The sequence below is a fragment of the Lithobates pipiens genome, unplaced genomic scaffold (genome assembly GCF_037356315.1).
Source record: "Lithobates pipiens isolate NorthernLeopardFrog02 unplaced genomic scaffold, aLitPip1_a1.2 Scaffold_25, whole genome shotgun sequence".
NCBI lineage: Eukaryota > Metazoa > Chordata > Amphibia > Anura > Ranidae > Lithobates > Lithobates pipiens.
Window position 1 is genome coordinate 46,051,750 of NW_027507787.1, and position 21,021 is coordinate 46,072,770.

Genomic DNA, 21,021 nt, shown 5'->3' on the forward strand with positions numbered 1-21,021 from the left:
AAGTTAGAACCTCTGTCAGGTGCATTTTACTTATGAAATAAATACAGAATTACAGAAACAAATAATTGTTTCTATATAGGTAGTTATTTTTAAGTTATTTACTTCATCTTCTGAAATCCACTTGTTTAAAGCTGAAGTTTATTAAAAATGGTTTTCAGAAAACAGCACTAGGGACATAACTTTCTTCAAATGTAGTGTATGCTACGCTATGCAAGTTGCTGGTTACTGTAAAAAAATTCTCCTTCCAGTGAAGGTGTATTCTTGTTTCTGCAGCACATTGTAAATTATTTAAAGCGGAAGTTTAGTAAAAAAAGAAAAAAATGTCATGCTGGCTGATGGTTACTGTAAAGATCACCTTCAGCGATGGTTTATCCTCCTCACAAAGTTGAATTTCCAGTGCTACGTAGGATAAAGCTTTCCTTTCCCCTTTTTCTAAATTTCTGCATCTCTGCATGCTGATGTAAAATCACCTACATTTTTTTTATATTTTTAGTTTTTTATTTTTAGCTCTGAGTTCAGAGTTTGAGAGCTCACTCCTGTGATGGTGAAGGTGATCAGTAATAACTGGGCCCACTTAACATAGTCCTAGCAACTTCCTGGGAGTTTTCAGGTCAGGCTTCAAGAGGTACATAGATGGCCTACACCTATAGCTAGGGCAGTGATGGCGAACCTTGGCACCCCAGATGTTTTGGAACTACATTTCCCATGATGCTCAACTATACTGCAGAGTGCATGAGCATCATGGGAAATGTAGTTCCAAAACATCTGGGGTGCCAAGGTTCGCCATCACTGAGCTAGGGTATTATTATTATCAAAGCTGCACAGTTTCTTTCTATCTACAGATGTCCCTTATCTGCATAGGCAGTTTTTTTGGTAAAGGTGAACTAATCTTTCAGACCTCTTTCACACTGGGGTGGTGGGTCCGTTAGAGGTAAAGCAGCACTAGTTTTAGCTGCGCTTTAAAATGTGTGCTTTTAACCCACACTAGCGGCCAGAAGAAAGGGTTAAAAGTGCCTGTGTTGGGCAGGGGCTGTCCAATGGGCAGGGTCTGTGTAGGAGCACTGTAAACAGCGCTCCTTCACCATCCCAAAGATGCTGCTTGCAGGACTTTTTTTCCAACACCACAAGCGCACTACCACAGAGTGAAAGCACTCAGACATTCACACTGGGGAGGCAAGAGAGGCAATTTTAAGGCGCTTTACATGCACTATTTTTAGGGTCTTAAGCTGGCCATACACTATACAATTTGATCGTACCGTCTCCCTCACCTTTACCAAAACGATATAAGATGGTGACAAACCCAAACTATCTATAAAATGATTCATTCAAATTCAGGCAAGCTATGATGGTAGATCAAAAGGAGACATAGTGTATGGGCAGGCTTATGCCACGTAAACACACGACCGGACTTTCCGGCAGACTAGGTCCGACAGTCTCCCCGACGGACTTTCGGCGGAGTTCCGACGGACTTTCCGAATGAACTGACTTGGCCACACACAATCACCCCAAAGTCTGACGGATTTGAACGTGATGACGTACGACCGGACTAGAATAAGGAAGTTCGTAGCCAGTAGCCAATAGCTGCACTAGAGTCGGTTTTTGTCCGTTGGACTAGCATACAGACTACAGACGAGCGCAGGAACTGGGTCCAGCTAAAAAAATTTAAACTATTTCCATCAGATTTTTGGACAGCAAAGGTCCAATGGAGCCCACACACGATCGAATTGTCAGATGGATTTGTTACGTCGAACCTTTGCTGTCAAAAAGTTCCGTTGTGTGTATGTGGCATTAGGCTCCCTGCATGTGGGCAATGCTGCTTACTCACAATCCATGGTGGATTGCTTTATCAGTAGTGGCTGGCCCACGGTTATCAGGCCTAACGCATATATGTTTGAAGAAGAATTTCTCTTTTTAACACACATTTACCATTAGACATGGCTGCAGCACAGTTGGATGCAGTTCCATCCACTACTATGAAACATTTTGGCAGGTGTTATCAACTGCTGATTGCAACGTGCCCTGACAAAGTCTCGTGTCTGCAGCACCATGTATGGGGCTTGTTGAAAACACACCTAAACTGATTGCTTTTGCTGACAATGCCTGTGTGAAAAGGGCCTTAAGCTTAGTACACTATGAAAAAATCGGATGAATGATCGTCTGCTTTTCAACTAATGTACATATCACGATGTAACTGAAAATTGTAACTTTAACGACAAAGACAAAATGTAGGCAAACGTAACTATGTCCTAGCGTTTTCCAGGTCTGATCATACACTGTATTTTCTATTTTATTATTTTAGTCAGGGCCGTCTTTAAGGCAGGGCAAAAGGGGCAGCTGCCCTGGGCCCTGTCATTGTTGTGGGGCCCAAAGCAGCTGCCTCATACTTGCCAACCATTCCAGTTTAAATTCCCTTGTCCCTTGAAGTTTTAGACCTGTGCTGTGTCCGGATATCTCAGTGTGAAGTGCTGCTACTATTGCTGGCCAGCTCTGCCCTATTGTTGTGTAAAAATGACTCACCTGCAGACCCTGTGTTTACATGTAAATAACCATCATTCATATGTAAATATCAGTGACATTCATAAGTAAATATCTGGGGCTGAATGCATTGATATGTAAATAACGGTGGTATGCATATGTATATCATACACCCCTGCAGTGAGGAGAAGATGTGCTGTAACCTATTGCAACCAGTGACCAGTATTACTGTACAGTAATCTCTAGCAACCAATCAATAAGCAGAAGTCATGTGCTGTAAACTTTAGCAACTAATCAGTGAGCCTTGATGTGTGTTGTAACCTCTAGCAGCCAGTCAGTAAGCAGTAATGATATGCTGCAACTTCTGGCAACCAAACGCAATCACTGCCTGATCTGATACAGTAAACTGATTTTAAGTCTAGCTGCTAATTATTGTATGTCTCAGAGAAGGTGGAGAGTGAAATTGCATGGGGGGGAGGGGGCCCCAGGATTTTTTTTGCCCAGGGTCTAATCAATATTAAAGACAGCCCTGATTTTAGTATCATTACTGTACACATTGAATGGAAATTGGACATTAGGGGCTATTTACTAAAAGAAAATTCACTTTGCACTGCAAGAGCTCTTGGCAGTAAAGTCGCTGTAGATCTGAGGGGGACATGCAGGCAAAATAAAAAACAGCATTTTAGCTTGCACATGATTTGATTATGAAATCAGCAGAGCTTCCCCTCATTTCAGAGCTATCCCTTAGATTTAGTGCACTTCCAAGTGCACTTGGAGTGCAAAGTGGATTTGTCTTTCGTAAATAACCCCCGCTGTGTTCATGGCCAATAGAAATTCTCTAGCTTGCACCTTTGTTTCTTTTTTTGTCCGTACAGTCAGAATCAGCTGTCCAAAGCTCTATACCAACAAACAGATAATCAACTGATCGTTCCTTGTATAGAAATTTTCATGCAATCTTATCATGTGCCTTTAGTTTGCAGTGACACTACAGCACTCCCTCTTGAAGTCAGCGCCATCTTCTCCACCAATTCTTCCACATCTGATGTCCCTTTGGCCATAGGGCAGCCACTGATGATATCACCTCTGTGTATGCATGTTATGCTGCGTACACATGAACGGACTTTCCGGCAGACGAGGTCTGACGGTCTTCCCAACGGACTTTCGAAGGAACGGACTTGCCCATACACGGACTAAAGTCTGTTAATTTTGAAAGTGACTCCAGGTACGACGGGACTAGAAAAGGAAGTCAATGCAGCTCCCCCACCCCAAAGCACCTTGCCTCCGTGTGGATGAAGACAAGGGCCTCTTCCCGACAACCCTGGCCGTTGGTTGTCGGAGTCTGCAGGCAGGGGGGCTTATCGGAATCCGGGAGCCCCCTTTGATAAGGGGGCCCCCAGATCCTGCCCCCGTTACAACGTACCCCTACCCATTCACTTGGGGGGGAAAAAGCGTCAATTAAAAAAACACACTAGACAGGTTTTTAAAGTAATTTATTAGGCAACTATGGTGGTTTCTTCCGACTCCTCCACTCTCTTCTGTCTCTTCTCCCGCTCTCTGGACTTCTCTCCCAGCCTACGGCCTCTTCCACCACTCTGCGATTTTTCTACCGGGCTCCTCGGCTATCTTCTGCTCTTTTGCTAGCGGTGGCCCGGTCTTCTTCACTGTTCTCTTCTTCCGATGTTGACACAATGCTCTCTCCCACTGTAATGCTGTGTACACATGCGCAACGACTTATATAGGCATGGGACACCCGGTTAGCCCGCCCCTTATGAAGGCACATTCCCAGCATGCCTCGGGCTGTGACATCATAATGGGCCGGGTCCCGAGGCATGCTGGGACTGTGCCGTCATAAGGGGTGGGGTCACCGGGTGACATCACCCGGTAACCTCACCCCATGCCTAGTGTGTCTTTTTATTGACACTTTCCCCCCCAGGTGAATGGGTATTGGTACGATGTACCCCATACTTATTCACATAGGGTGGGGGGCCGGGAGCCCCCTTTAATAAGAATTCCGATAAGCCTCCCGCCAGCTAACCCCGACAACCAACAGCCAGGGTTGTCGGGAAGAGGCCATTGTCCTCAACAACATGGGGACAAGGTGCTTTGGGGTGGGGGGGGCCGCAGGGCGCCCCCCTGCCCCAAAGCACCCACCCCCCATGTTGAGGGCATGCAGCCTGGTACGGTTCAGGAGGGGGGAGGCACTCGCTCGTTCCCATCCCCTTTCCTGACCGGCCGGGCTGTGTGCTCGGTTAAGGGTCTAGTATGGATTTTGGGGGGACTCCTACGCCGTTTTTTCGCCGTAGGGGGTTCCCCTTAAAATCCATACCAGACCTAAGGGACATTGTTGCTTATCTCTCGCTGCAATAGGAAAATGTGTTTTTCCTATTGCAGCGAGCGTGAGATACACAGTACCGTGCAACTGAGAACCAGCGCAATCCGAAACATTCTCGCGGGCAGGTGCTGTAGCTGCCCTTGCATCGTATTTGGTCTGTCGGACCAGCATACAGACGAACCGGTTTCCCGATAGGAACTGGGTCCGGCGGAGTTCCGGTGGGAAGATTTAAAACATGTTCTATTTCTAGGTCCGTCTGATTTTTTTTTTTTTTAAGTCAGATGAAGCCCACACGCGATCGGAATGTCCGACCGCGTCGTTCTGTCAGACCTATTCCACCGGAAAGTCCGGTCTTGTGTAAGCAGCATAAGAGTTACCTTATCCTGGCATTCTTAGCTCCTAACCACATCTCTGTACTAAGTGTGTACACTGTGTTGTCCATGAGCTGCAGGCAATTTACAAAAAATAAATAATTGGTAAGAGAAAGGGGAAAGTTTTTTTTTTTTGCCAGAAGAGACATGTAAAGTCTAAACTACAAATTAAAAATAAATAAATTAATAATTAAAAAAATAAAAAACTTGTTGCTATTTTCTTTTTACTTTAGCACACCTCCAACTTTTTGAGATGGAAACAAGAAATACTTATTGGCAAAAGTCTGTTCAAAAATTCCTGGAACTTGTGCTTGGCAACAATTTAAGCGAAATTGCTGGACCAAAAAGTAGCTGAATACTTAACCACACAAATTCTGTAAAGATATTAAAGAGAAAGTAAACTTTCCCACTCTGATGCTTCTTTTCATTTAGTCCATTATAATAAGTAATTATCAAACTATAGCCACTGTAATCCAGCCCAAATCGCATATTACTTACTGTTTAAAGAAACTTTAAAAGCTTGTTTCCAGGGGTTAGGCAGCGTCATCTTAAGTATTGTTTTCTGAGTCCACAGTGGAGTGTATTTCCACCCTTGAGCACTTCCTGTACTGTTAACCAAACCTCCTTCTCAATCCAACGTTTCTATGGCAACCCTGCTTCACTGCTCATAGCTGACTTGTTTTATTTCATAGTATTTACTTGTGCCAATTGTCTAATGTTTGCCTTTGTCAGTCTTACCAGCTTCAATTGATAAGACTGCAGTAATGGCCAGGTTTACACTGCATGTGATGTCACATGGTCACATGGTGTGTAGGAGAAAGCTCTGAATGATTCTGCAGCCTCCTGGGATATCATTGGTGTGCCGTAGGAAGTCCTGATAACAGATAGATAAGCACATAGAGAGTGTGCCGTAAATCAGGGGAGATCTGGGCATGCTCAGTGATGTCATTCTAAAGAACAAAAAGGATTACAGAAATACTAAGCAAGTAAGGCGATATCTACAAGCAGTGTTCATTAGGGTTTTTATGCTGATTTACATGGAACAAAGTTTTGGGGGAGAGTTTACAACCACTTTAATATTGCACTCAAACAAATGTTGTGTAAATGTAAAAATCACATGTATATCACTGATATCCTGCCATATCAACCACTACCATATAAAAATAAAAGTTTTCAATGAATAACCATATTAAATAATCAAAAATTCATGCAAAGAAAGAAATAAAAAGTAAAAAATGGCAAAATTCACACCAGTGTGATCAGTTCCAGGACTTTCCAGTTCCAGAAAAAAAAAAAATAACACATGTTGAATTTTTGCTGCACTGGACTGTACTGGAACACGGTAAAATGCATCAAAAACTCAGCGGAATGCACTGAAACGCATCAAACATGCACTAAACCCCAGTACAGTCAAGAAAAAAAAAAGGTAAAAATACGAAAAATAAAGCATCTGGAAACACATTAAAAAACTCACCAGAATGCATTAAAAACATGCATGCAGAAACGCATTCGGGAATGGATCTGGAATGCATTTCTGTAGTGTAAACCAGCCCTAAATGAAGTGCTTCAGTGTTACCACCGTGCTCATAAGGGCAAACAGGCTGCTTACCAGACCATGAGATCCCACAAAGGAGATCATAAGCGCATTGGAAATATTCCCCTTTTCGAGAACCACAACTTTCTTCTTAAAAGTCTCAGTCCTGGTGTAAGTCACCTTCTGGCTCTCGAACATACAGTATCTCACAAAAGTGACTATGCCCCTCACAATCATGCTCAGTATGCTCTGTTTCAGTATGTCACAGTACATGTTGGCATTCATGTTTCCCTCAATGAACTGTAGCTCTCCAGTGCCGACAGCACTCATGCAGACCCAGACCATGACACTCCCACCACCATGCTTGACTAGACAAAACACACTTGACTTTTGTACTACTCACCTGGTTGCCGCCACACACGCTTAACACTATCTGAACCAAATACCTTTATCTTGGTCTCATTAGACCACAGGATATGGTTCCAGTAGTCCATGTCCTTAGTCTGCTTGTCTTCAGCAAACTGTTTGCTGACTTTCTTGTGCATCATCTTTAGAAGAGGCTTCCTTCTGGGATGACAGCCATGCAGACACATTTGATGCAGTGTGCGGCGTATGGTCTGAACAATGACAGGCTGAACCCCCACCTCTTCAACCTCTGTTTTTTAGCATTTTTTGAAGAAAAAAAATATTTTATAACATTAAAAAATGCTGGTGAGTGACGTTTTTGTGCATTTATCTATGTTTATAAGCTGAAAAAAAGTCTGAAAAACATCTCTTAGAACCAACTATTTATTTATTTATTTACTGCTCAGAAACACCACTGCCCAAAACTGCTGATGACAGCCTATGTGTGCATGGACACATAGGATAACATGATGAAGAGTTTAATGACTGTAAAAAAAATGTCTACAGCCAAAAACAGCAGCTGTAAAAACATCAAAAAACGTCCAGTGTGTATGAGGCACAATGGCTGTGTGTTGAGCTATTTTAAGAGGACAGTAAATGTACACTGTTAAACAAACTGTACACTAACTACTATACATTACAGTAAAAAGTGTCATTTCTTCAGTGTTGTCACATCAAAAGATATAATAAAATATTTACAAAAATGTGAGGGGTGTACCCACTTTAGTGAGATACAGTACATGCGTATCAGAAATAAACTGGTAGTCCTATACTGCTTAAAAGATTTATTAGAAAGTATTGCATTTACAGAATAAAACTAGTATAAAGGCAAACAGCAAATGTGGATCGGATCGTGTGTGCTGACCTCACACTGCTATTAGCAAAAGTATGTAGGGATAGGACACCCCCACTACCACTCCCCCTTAAAGGAAAATGATACAAATAAAAAAGATTAGTTAAAGTGGAGGGCCACACTGAAAAAAAAAGACATTAAAAATTAGAAAAAAATCTGAAAAAAAAATGAAACAAAATTTTTTTTTTAACTTACCAGAAATGCCTGTTGCTAGGCACATCATCCTAATCTGCCTCTTCCTCCTCCGCGGAGATCTTCTTTCTTCTCTCCTCGTCGCGTTGTCTTCTGGGTAATGGGTCGCTCTGTGTTCTGGGAACTGTGTGTCCCAGAACACAGCGCGTCCCATTCACAAAGGGCTGCGCGACTGGCGTATGCACAGTAGGAAACGGGCAGTGAAGCCGCAAGGCTCCACTGCCTGTTTCCCTTACATAGAATGGCAGCGCCGGGACCCGAGAGCCCTGGACAGGTAAGTGCTTATTAAAAGTCAGCAGCTACAGTGTTTGCAGCTGCTGACTTTTAATTTTTTTTTTTTAAACCGGCCCTCTTTAAAGGGTAAATCGACTTTCATGGAGAAAAAAATAGCAAATAAAGAATAAATAGTATAGCGTATACAATTGAGACACAAATCATAATGTAATTGAATGTTATTAAAAATTACCTTTCCTTTTCAATCTACAGCTCTGTAATTTTCTGTAAAATGCAATGCAATATGGCTACCTGGAGCATCATTTCCTGCTTCTGTGATTGGCTCACTGATTTTCCCAGAAGGCTGCATTAAGATAGAAGTCACATATCAGGCATCCCCTGGAACAAAAATGTTATTTTTGGTGAGATACTTCCAATAGGAACATGTGTAAAGGGATGCAGACCCTGCAGCTTTCCTCATTAGAGTCCTGAACGTGCAGCAGCTGATTGATAGTTATAAAAGCACTCCCATACAGATTCACACAAACACAGAGGGATTTCTTCAGAATAACAAAAGGAAGGAATCTGCAACAAAGTTTGTTATAATCCTTGTAATGTACATAGATAGATTAAGCGTTTTTTACGCTTTAAAATCGACAAGTGCTTTCTTACCACTACTATACCTTTATATTGACTTTTGATATTTACAAGTGCAGCCATTTAGAAATTGGATGAAATGTTTAGCACTGGGAAACACTTCCAACATTTGGAGATGGGAATGAGGGACACCTACCAGCAAACATATGTAGGCATAGGACATGCCCCCTGCCACGCCCCTTAAAGGGGACATAACCAGGTTAATAAAATCCACAAGTTTTTTTTACCACTAATATTCCTTTATATTGGCTTTTAAAATTAACAAATGCAGCAATTTAGAATTTGGATGAAAGGTTTAGCACTGAGAAACACTTTTTAAAGATAAAAGGTGCATTTTATGTACAACTATATAGATTAGACCAAAATGAGGGAGAAATAGGGACAAGGGGACATTGATTCAAATTTAGGGACAGTTGTGAGCTATGCTTTATTTTTGCAACCATAAACAGATTCTGAAGCTCATCTTGACTGAAAGTTCCCCGGTTTGTTCATGGTCAATAAAGTTTTCCTGCTGCTGCAGTGAAGGATTGTGGGTGTTGTGGTCCTGTGATCTTCCTGGGTGTACGACGTCTGTTCAGCCTGTGTAGTCCGTGTGTCAGGCAGTGTCTCCGGCTGTAGGAGGGAAGGGAGAGGTGAGCTGTCTGTTCGCTTCCTATATCTGGAAGGGGAATAGTCGGAGAGGCCCGGACACAGCACTTCCTGGACGGCAGGTAGGTGAGTGTTGTGTGTACACTGAGGTTCTCCCCGGAGGTGTTCAGTGACTGTGTGACGGAGAGGAGAGCTGTCTGCAATAGACTTGTATGTCATCTTCTGTACCGCTCTCCTCGCCTGTTATTACTACATATCTCAGGACAACAGCACAATGTTGTCATATTTACTACAAGTCATTGATTGGCGTTTGTGATCTGGGGAAGGTTTTCTATTTACTGGAGCAAAATTGTATTACTATGAAATATGAATAAAACTCCTACTGGTGGGAATGTCCAGTAGTGTACAGAGCTCATCAGGCTGAGGAATGGATTGTATAGCGTTGTGGAACGTCCAGGGCTGTGATTGGGGTCATGGGAGTGGATGGGCTGTGCCAAGAGTCATTGAAGTGCACAGGTGCATTTTGGGTGTCATTGGATAAGCACTTTTGAGGTGCATCCACGTAGAAGTGTGCTGATGTGTGCCATGGGTCAGTAAAGAAACGCAGGGTGCAGCATGGGTCGTCAGGAAAATGATAGCCAGAGAGGAGTTGTCAGAAGCACACGATTTGTGCTGGGTGGTCATTGGAGAAGCTCTCGGGACAAGAGTGCAGGGTGTGCTGGGGTTGTAGGAGGTGTGCCAAGAGGAGTCGAAGAAATGTGCCATAGACCTTGGGGGGGGCGTTGAGGACGGGCCATGGATCTTGGGGGGGGCGTTGAGGACGGGCCATGGATCTTGGGGGAGGCGTTGAGGACGGGCCATGGATCTTGGGGGAGGCGTTGAGGACGGGCCATGGATCTTGGGGGAGGCGTTGAGGACGGGCCATGGATCTTGGGGGAGGCGTTGAGGACGGGCCATGGATCTTGGGGGAGGCGTTGAGGGCGGGCCATGGATCTTGGGGGAGGCGTTGAGGGCGGGCCATGGATCTTGGGGGAGGCGTTGAGGGCGGGCCATGGATCTTGGGGGAGGCGTTGAGGGCGGGCCATGGATCTTGGGGGAGGCGTTGAGGGCGGGCCATGGATCTTGGGGGAGGCGTTGAGGGCGGGCCATGGATCTTGGGGGAGGCGTTGAGGGCGGGCCATGGATCTTGGGGAGGCGTTGAGGGCGGGCCATGGATCTTGGGGGAGGCGTTGAGGGCGGGCCATGGATCTTGGGGGAGGCGTTGAGGGCGGGCCATGGATCTTGGGGGAGGCGTTGAGGGCGGGCCATGGATCTTGGGGGAGGCGTTGAGGGCGGGCCATGGATCTTGGGGGAGGCGTTGAGGGCGGGCCATGGATCTTGGGGGAGGCGTTGAGGGCGGGCCATGGATCTTGGGGGAGGCGTTGAGGGCGGGCCATGGATCTTGGGGGAGGCGTTGAGGGCGGGCCATGGATCTTGGGGGAGGCGTTGAGGGCGGGCCATGGATCTTGGGGGAGGCGTTGAGGGCGGGCCATGGATCTTGGGGGAGGCGTTGAGGGCGGGCCATGGATCCTGGGGGAGGCGTTGAGGGCGGGCCATGGATCCTGGGGGAGGCGTTGAGGGCGGGCCATGGATCCTGGGGGAGGCGTTGAGGGCGGGCCATGGATCCTGGGGGAGGCGTTGAGGGCGGGCCATGGATCCTGGGGGAGGCGTTGAGGGCGGGCCATGGATCTTGGGGGAGGCGTTGAGGGCGGGCCATGGATCTTGGGGGAGGCGTTGAGGGCGGGCCATGGATCTTGGGGGAGGCGTTGAGGGCGGGCCATGGATCCTGGGGGAGGCGTTGAGGGCGGGCCATGGATCCTGGGGGAGGCGTTGAGGGCGGGCCATGGATCCTGGGGGAGGCGTTGAGGGCGGGCCATGGATCCTGGGGGAGGCGTTGAGGGCGGGCCATGGATCTTGGGGGAGGCGTTGAGGGCGGGCCATGGATCCTGGGGGAGGCGTTGAGGGCGGGCCATGGATCTTGGGGGAGGCGTTGAGGGCGGGCCATGGATCCTGGGGGAGGCGTTGAGGGCGGGCCATGGATCTTGGGGTTAGTGTGCAGGGTGCGCCATTGGTCATGGGGAAGCATACAGGAGTTGTCAAAGTGCACAGATGCATATTGGGTGTGGAGAAACATGCAGGGTACATCAAGGGTCATCAGGAAAGTGCTTGGGTGCAGTTTAGCCATCGGCGGGGCAGCATGCATTGTCAGGGAAGTGGATGTGTTGTGAGTTGTCAGAAAAGTTTGCATGGTACTTAATAGGCCCAAAAAAAAAAAGCGCACGAGGTGCAGTGGGGCTCAGCAGGAAAGCATGTGAGGTGCATTGGACGGTTCGTAAAGAAGCGTGTGGATGCATTATGGGCATCGGCACTAAATCGGAGCCCCGATCTTGTTGTCCTGATGATACTTTTTTTTTCACAGGATGGAAAATATGCAAGGTGGTTGTTTTTTATTAAGCAGATCTGCTTTTAGGAAAGTTCTGGGCTTTTAAAAATGAAAGGCGCTTTATGGCAACTTTTAATCGGGGCTAAAAACTTCAAATCCTGAGCTACTAGCCAGGCCTCAAGGGTTACTTGCCACTAGTTGCCCCACCCAACCCCTAGCCTGCCCCTAATGCCTCTCCAAAACACGCCCTCATTATCTCATGAAATGACACTTAAATGTTTTATGAAGAATTCATTGATAAAAATAAATATTAACAACTTTATCTGTGCAGGGGGAGAGGAATTGCCAGCCGGATGATGAGAGTGCCGAGGAACATCACAGCTTTCATTTTAATTGCTGTGTTCCCAGTCCACCACGTGCCGTCACATACAGCCACTCCCCCTGGCTGGGGAACTTTGATAGGCTTCACATGTCTCGGGATTGGATGGGTGTTCTGTCTATCAAAGTCCTAGACAAAGAGGAGGGGCTGTATGTGACAGCGAGTGCGGGCAACATGCAGCAATGGAAATGGAAGCTGTGATGTTCCTCTGCACTCTCATCATCTGGCCACCTTCTCTCTTCCACTCTGATCGAGGCTCCCACACAACCCCTGTGCTCAAACCCCCCCACCCCCCAGGCAGCCATAGCTCGCCAGTCCTCAAAATCCATTCGCGCAAGTGAAATTTGGGGGCTGTTTTAATGTTTATTTTTCACTTACTTAGAACCCCTAAACATTTTTATATATATATATTTTATTTTTTATTTTTTAAGCAGTGGTTCTAGAGAATAAATTGGAGGGTGTTGCAGTTTTAAAGTAAATAGATACCAAACATGTCATGCTTTAAAATTGTGCATGCAACGGCAACAAACAAACAACGCAAATTTTACTATTCATATGCAACGCTTTAAAAGCCTTTAGAGGTCACTCATTTAGATTTAGACACTAGAATTATTGCCCATGTTTTGGACGTTAATGGTGATCCCTCACATGTGTGGGACTATCGCTGTCTACGTGGAATGGATGCATGAGTTTGCTTTTGCCAGCGAACACGGGGGTGCTTGCATTTTTATTTTATTTTTTTTGCTGTCACAAAGAATGTAAACGTCCCTTGTGTAGGCAGTGACAGGTACTTTTTTTTATGGAGAGATTTTTTTTTTTTTTTTTTTTATTTTTTTTAGGATGCATGCTGGATGTTTTGGCATCTGGTGTGTTTGTTTTTTTTTGTTTTTTTTGTTTTTTCCTGGCTCTAAATGCCTCTCCATGTTAGTCTGTGTCCATGTACACACTGGCTTTTAGCAGCGCTTGGAGGCAGGAAAAAGGAAAAAATAACACTGCCAGTGCATCCAGGAGCAGCAGAGTTTGGGCAGAATAAAATGCTTGATGCTGCTAAATGGGTCTAAAACATTAAGCAATGATTTATTCTGACCAATTAAATTAACGCCCGAAAGCTTGACGCCTCTAAAAGCTGTAGACACTTTTACAAGCATCAGCCATTTGTTTTCTGACATCTATTGACCTCCTCCCAGAACCACTTTCCCTGCGTGCATGCTCTGTGATTGGACATAGCTGATCACAGATTGGGGTAAGGCCCGGTTAACACTGCTGTGACTTGGGATCCGACTTGTGAGACCCCAAGTTACATGACCTATAAAATCCTATGTTAGTGAAATGAGAGCTTTCTTAAAGCGGGAGTCCGCCGGGACTCCGCGTTTTTTTTTTTTTTTTTTTTTAAAAGCCAGCAGCTACAAATACTGCAGCTGCTGACTTTTAAAATAGTGACACTTACCTGTCCAGCGCGCCCGCGATGGCGGCACCCGAAGCCGATCTCTAGATCGTCTCTCGGGTCCTGCCGCCGCCATCTTGGGTATGGGAATCAGGAAATTTCCCAGTTCCCTACTGCGCATGCGTGAGTCGCGCTGCGCAATAAGGACGGTCCCCGCTGCCTCTGGGATCTGTGTGTTTCCCAGCAGGCAGCGGGGCACTTGCGGAAAGGGGAGGGCACTTGCGGAAAGGGGGGTAATCTACGCCCCTTTCCGCAGAGAGCTATCCCGGAAGTGGGTGCAGATACCTGTACTGTACAGGTATCTGCACCCCCCTCCCCCCTGAAAGGTGCCAATTGTGGCGCCGGAGGGGGGGAGGGTTCTGATGAGTGGAAGGTCCACTTTAGGGTGGACCTCCGCTTTAATTGGCACTACTGAAGTTGCTGTGACTTTAGTAAAGGTTCCTGTACTACTTTAAGGCGACTTATATCAGACTTGTGCCCATAGACTAATGGAAGTCACCTCCAAGTCAGATCCTCTTTTATATTGATGTAATTTGGATCCAACATTACAGGAAGATCACGCAGGCATTTCCGAAAGTCACTTCTAAAGTAGCATTAAGTCCCATCAAAATAGTACTCAAGTCGCCAGCAAATTGCTTAGCAAAGTCGCATGACTTTCAGGTCGCGACAGTGTGAACTGAGCCTTAAGGCTGGGTTCACACTGCTGCGGGGGGAGATCGGATGTGATTTGCGGTGCAAATCACATCCGATCTCCGTAGCGTTGCGAGTACAGCCATACAGATAGTATGGCTGAATTCGCATCGCTCCCACAGCAAACTCGCACGGGACCCTTTTTTTGGTCCGCAACAGAATCGGATCGCATGGGGGTTCACACCATGCGATCCGATTCCTGTGCGAGTCGGCAGATCGCACTGCGATATGCGGATGGATCTGGGGGTGTCATTAACATATCATTGACACTCCCAGCCGTCCGCATAGGGCAGTGTGAACTGCCGGCGGGAGTAATGCGATGCGGGAAAACGCCGCGGATTCGCGGCGTTCCCGCATCGCAGCGGTGTGAACCCGGCCTAAGGGCCAATCACAGGGGCCTTTTACCACCTGGTCAGCTGTGTCCAATCACAACTGATCAGTAAACACACTTGCTGGTTATCGTCATTCCTTTCCTCACGCTGTCACAGCATGAGGAGAATCAGATCCGGGAACTGGCAAGTGTTAAAGCAGCCATCAACACTGATCATCAGTGCAGCCCCAACAGTGTTGCTAATCAGTGTCTCCCCTTCGTTGCTGCCTATTAATGCCCATCACTGCTGCCCACCAGTGCTGCCTATCAGTGCCCATCAATGCAGCCTCATCAGCACACATTACCTGTTTGCAAAATTTTAACAGAAACTAAGAAAAATGTTATATATATATATATATATTTGGCTTGTTTAGCAAAAAATAAACCCAGTGGTGATGGGTTAAATCAGGGGTAGGGAACCTTTTTGGCTGAGAGAGCCATGAACGCCACATATTTTAAAATGTAATTTCGTGAGAGCCATACAATATGTTTAAAACTAATACAAGTAAATGTGTGAATTTATGTAAGACCAACACTTTTAAAGTGCAATAAGTCTCTGAATTAAACAATCAGGTGTTCTTTATTAAGAGCTAAATCCCAGAACAAAGAAATACGGCAAAGTTGCCAAACATGACATGACCTCTGAATTCTTTTTAATAACCTTGTTATGCTAACCAATGATGAATAAAGTACTTCTTACCGTTAATGCGACTTCTGGTGCTGCATGGTTTTGCTGATGGCTTTGTAGTCTGGTTGATACGTGGTGAGGTTAAAGCGGTTCTTCACCCTAAAGGGGAAGTTCCGCTAATCTGATCCCTCCCTCCCTCCGGTGCCACAATCGGCACCTTTCAGGGGGGAGGGGGGTGCAGTTATTATCCAGGTATCTGCACCCACTTCCGGGCAGACCGCCGCAGACGCCCCGCCCCCCCGTTGTGTTCTGGGAAACACACAGTTCCCAGGACACAGCGGGGACCAGAAGAGACACGCAGCGCGACTCGCGCATGCGCAGTAGGGAACCGGGCAGTGAAGCCGCGATGCTTCACTTCCCGATTCCCTGACAGAGCGATCGCTCATCATCTGCCGCCGACTTCACTGGACCCTGGGACAGGTAAGTGTGATTTTATTAAAAGTCAGCAGCTGCAATATTAGTAGCTGCTGGCTTTTAATATTTTTTTTTAGGTGCAGAACCACTTTAAGCTTCATGCAGGCGTTGAGACTTCCATCCGTTAAACGTGATCGTAGTTTGTTCTTAATTTTCTTTTTTTATCAATCGACTATTTATAACTGTAATATCCACGTCATCTCCCCCACTGTAATATGTCTGACTCTGCTTACCACTAGCAGGAAGTTCCAGGAGCAGATGAGGCGGGCGATGATGTTGACGTCAGCGTGCTGCTCACCTAGGCCGCCGCTAGGTGTACCAAGATGGCCGCGGCTCCAGAGCTAGGCTGAAGCCGCAGCCTTTCCTAATGGGCTCAATCCACGGATCGGCACACCACGCAGTCCGCGGATTGAATTGCGAGAGCCAGATGTAGTCATTAAGAGCCACATGTGGCTCGCGAGCCATAGGTTCCTGTCCCCTGGGTTAAATACTACTCCAGTTTTAAAATATTCTCCTTTTTTTTTTTTTTTTTAGAGTGCCAATCCCCAGTAAAGAGACAGACAGGCATACACAGATCTACTCAGAATAAATGATCTTGTATGTATACTACAACCAAACTATAAGTATATGTTGAAACAAAAACAGAATGCAAATCAGGAGGTCAACAACAGTTTAAATGCACCTGTCAGCAAACTGGTTGCATCAATACAAGCCCAAAGCGTTTAAACTTTCCCTTACTTCCGGTCTGTCTAAAACCAAAAATCTGCCTAAGGCTGGACACCCAGGATCAATCAGCCAAAAGCAGTTGATTTGGCAGGAACCTGCCAACTTTTGGCCCGCGTATACAGCTCCCTATCCAGTTGTGAGACCAGCTTTCATCAAACGAGCAAGCTGGAAAGCCAGCATCCAATCGGCGTTCACAGCCAATGGCAGTTCCCCAACAGCACAGTGGGGGAGATCTTAGTATGGTGACCTCCTTCTTCCCTTTTTTTTTTTTTTTTGCTCAGCGATCTGTGTTGTAAAAAAATAAACTCTTACCCTAGGGTCACACCTATGTGTTATAAGTGCATTTTGCAGTTTGCAGATAGGCTCTACAGTCCATTTAACATGGTTTCTTATGGTACAAATTCACACCCATGCATTTTTGGAAAGGGTCAGGGAATTTTTCCCGCAATTGGCGGTTAACAGACTTCAATGGAACTGCGCTAGGAATGCAAGTGTTGTGTTTGGGATGTCCCCTGCTGTCTGGCACCTCTTGGAGCCCTTTCACACTGACAACATGGGGGCGTCGACGGTAAAGAGCCGCTAGTTTTTCCGGCCGCTAGCGAGTTGCTTTTAACCCCTATTAGTGGCTGAATAAAGGGTTAAAAGCTGTCGCGGCGCTGCCCATTGATTTTAATGGGCAGGGGCGCTATAGAAGCAGTGTAAACACCGCTCCTAAAGCGCCTCCAAGAAGCTTCTTACAGGATTTTTTTTGGCATCCTGCCAGCGCAGCACCCCAGTATAAAAGTACTCGAGGGCTCGGTTAAGGTTATGGTATGGAATTGGGGGGGGGGGGGATTTTATTTATTTATTTTTGGCATGGGAGGGTCCCCTCCGAATCCATACCATATATATATATATATATATATATATATATATATATATATATATATATATATATATATATATATATATATATATATATATATATATATATATATATATATATATATATATATTATTTTTTTTTTTTTTCCCGTGAATTCTTTTGATGGCTATTTTATGGTGTGTGTTTGTTTTTATTTTATTTTTTTTAAGAATGCTGGCCCTCTCCTTAGAAATCAGTTATATATAGTGTGTTTCAAAGGGGGGGGGGGATGCAAACTGCATGCGAAACGCATAAAAAACATGTGTTTAAAAATGTGAAACGCACTGCAAAATGTGCCTACAAAACGCATCAAGCGCAGCCGCATAAATGTGAAAAAGACTTTAGTGTCTACTCAGCATAACCAAGCTCCAGATAGGACTAAAAATGCAACTGGAGTTTAAGGCTGGATTCACAACTATGCATTTTTTGTGCTTTTTGCAGATTTGCACTACAGTCCATTTACCATGGTTTCATATGGAACACTTTCTGTAGTGCAAAATGCAAAAAGCACCAATACTGCATAGATGTGAATCCAGCCAAAATCTTTTTCCACTCCAAAACTCCAAAAAAGGGGTTGTCTAAACAGTTTTAAATACAAAGATTTCAATGCAACTTTTAATTATTTGACAGTTTATAGTAGCAGCAAGTGGTTTAGGCCAAGCCAAATCTGTTGCTTCGGTCATAAAAATCTGCAATCAATAGTTCCAGAAATATAGGCATCTGCAGTCATTTGCTAAAGTTGATCTTGGCGGTGCTGCTTTCCACTGATCTGCTCTCCTTGCTGCTAGATGAGATTTGCTGTATAAATGACAAGCTCCATTCGTCCCCTTGGATGAATGGAGCTGTCATTCCGGTAAAGTGTGTACAAGCACAGGGAAAGATGTGGTAAAAAAGAATAAGTAGTGTGCAAAATATTCCTTCCTTAATCATTGTAATCCAGCAAAGATTCCTAATCCCGAGAAATACTGGCAAAATCTTATCCATCCGAGAGGAGTGTGATTGGCCCCAAATTTCTTTTGAGCATTTCATGGGCATTTTGTTTTCTTCTGGAGAATGGGAAGAGGGATTTCTCAGCTAAGCATACCCTCCTGTCTGCATGCCTGTGCTAAGGGCAGATGGATTCCAGGAACTAAATGCTACATGAATCTGCCATTATTCAAGATCACAGCTAGGCAAATGATTTTTGAAATCTACAACAAAACCTATGGTGAGCCTGTAGTTCCATCCCCTGATATACAGTAGCTCTTTTATCCATTCTCCGCAGCTCTATAGGTTTCTAGAAAATACACCCATTAAGACACTTCCTCTCTGCTGCAAGACAAATCGTGCCCTCCTTTGGGAAAACCCCACAACCTCTCCATTGACATAAGAGTGGAAAAGCTTTTGGTGATTGATAAAGACCTATGGGATTAGTTTATAACCCTATGCAGTTGATAAGATGGATAAACCTGTTAAATGATTTCTAATTACTCAGATACCCCGATCTAAAATTCAGTACATTTCCACTCGCATAATTCTCTTAGCTTATTAGAATTTGTTACGCAAATCACCCCCCCCCCCCCCCCCTCCCTTACCTGATCCAGGTTATCAGCAAATAGATCTGTAGTATATGGAAGGACAGCAAAGAATGACTGTTATTGAACAAATATGGCTTTCCCCATGTGCATATGCAATTAAAATTCATACATGCATACAATTGATGTTTTCTAAAACATAATGGCACATTGATAAGACTAAATAGAATAAGCCTAAGCGCTGACATGGTATATGTGCTGAGAAATAAAATAGAAAAAAACCTTAATGATTAGGCTGAAACCATGTATACAGTGTTCTGTCACTCAGTAGGTTAAATATCTAATGGTGCGCTCTAATCAATTTCCTACTTAGACACTGCACTAAACATGTAATACATACTACTCAGTTTAAATATAATCAAATCTGTGCATATATATAAAAGTTCTGAGTACAATATTATGTCCGCAGACACAAACAAAGTGCTAAATGCTGTGAAAAAATGCTTAAGTATACCATTCACAAGTGAAGAGAAAAATGCTGCGTGTGATAACCACTGGTGCCTTTAAAATAAAGTGCTAAATACTGTGCAGCATAAATACACCTCCTTAAATGGAGGTAATTATATAACCATACAAAATAAAGTGCTGTATAATAACACTAGGGGTGCAACGGATCAAAAAACTCACTGATCGGATCGTTCCTCAGATAAGTCACGGATTGGATAATTTTTCGGATCAGCAAATAATTGAATTTGCAAAAAACTGAAAATTCCACCACCATATAGTCCCCACTGTAATATTCACAATCTTGCCACTGTAATATCCACCCTATCTCCCCCAATATAATATTGGCTGAGCAAGGATGGGTATGGCAGGGTACTGCAGAGTATTGGCAGGATATTGGCAGATATTGTCACAGAGCAGCGCTGTGGGCACTACAGATGCAACCCACAGCGCTGCTGCCATCCGATTACAGATCTGTACAGAGAGGGGAGAGAGGAACCAGCATCATCATGACGCCGGTTTGTTTGCAAGTGATCGATCCGTCATTTTGATGGCGCGATCACTTTGTAAACACCGACGGGGGCACCAAGATGGCCACCGCTTTGCAACTAGGCCGTAGCCTTGGCCTTTCCTAAGGCCGAGATCGCGGCGTGTGCCGATCCGAGCTGGGTGACCCGTTAGGATCACGGATCGTGCCGATCCGTTGCACCCCTAAATACCACCTGTTAAAATCCTGAAGTTGTGGTACAATAAATATGTTAAATTTTTGTATTAGTAACGTCAATGATATAAATAAGTCAGTGTAAACAGTAACGTAATCTACTCCCGCATTTGTAAAAACAGACTTCAAACCAATTATATAAAGACCACACCCCTATAGATGTTGATATTTAATCTTCTTAATAATCTCGCTTATTTCCTCAAACACTGTGTGTTTCTCAGTCAGGTTTCTCATTAGCATGAAAATAAAGCAGAAAAAGCCATCATTGCGCAGTGATCATAAACTCTGAACAATAAACATAAGCCGCTCCACTCACATAATGGGGTAATGACAGCGCATACGAACAATCAGCTAATCAGAGTGTTCCCAACACAGCCTTCACCGCCCACTGTGTTCATGGAGATACTTCTCAGAATGATGTTACTAGCTCCCCCCGATGCGTTGCGTCACATGACTTTATTAAGGGTAGCCAATTGATCGCCTGTGCTTCTTATATAGGTCTATTGCAGCTTGTCAGTTGCCATGGTGATCTCAGTATCTCACTCAAACATCATACTGTTCAGCGCTTAACACAAACTTCAATCCTTTAATAATTGACAACATATTTATATAGAAACAATTTTAA

General features: G+C 44.9%; 1 protein-coding gene across 2 annotated transcripts in view; it reads left to right on the forward strand.

Annotated features, from left to right (window-relative positions):
* Positions 1-9,568: 9,568 nt before the first annotated feature.
* The window catches only part of MICU1 (mitochondrial calcium uptake 1), a 423,436-nt gene continuing 411,983 nt past the window's right edge, over positions 9,569-21,021 (forward strand). Inside the window, exon 1 of one of the 2 annotated variants that reach the window (XM_077454409.1) lies at positions 9,569-9,746. The gene's annotated coding sequence lies outside the window, so the exon portion shown is untranslated. The remainder of the gene's footprint in view (positions 9,747-21,021) is intronic. The other variant, XM_077454408.1, reaches the window with a different exon arrangement.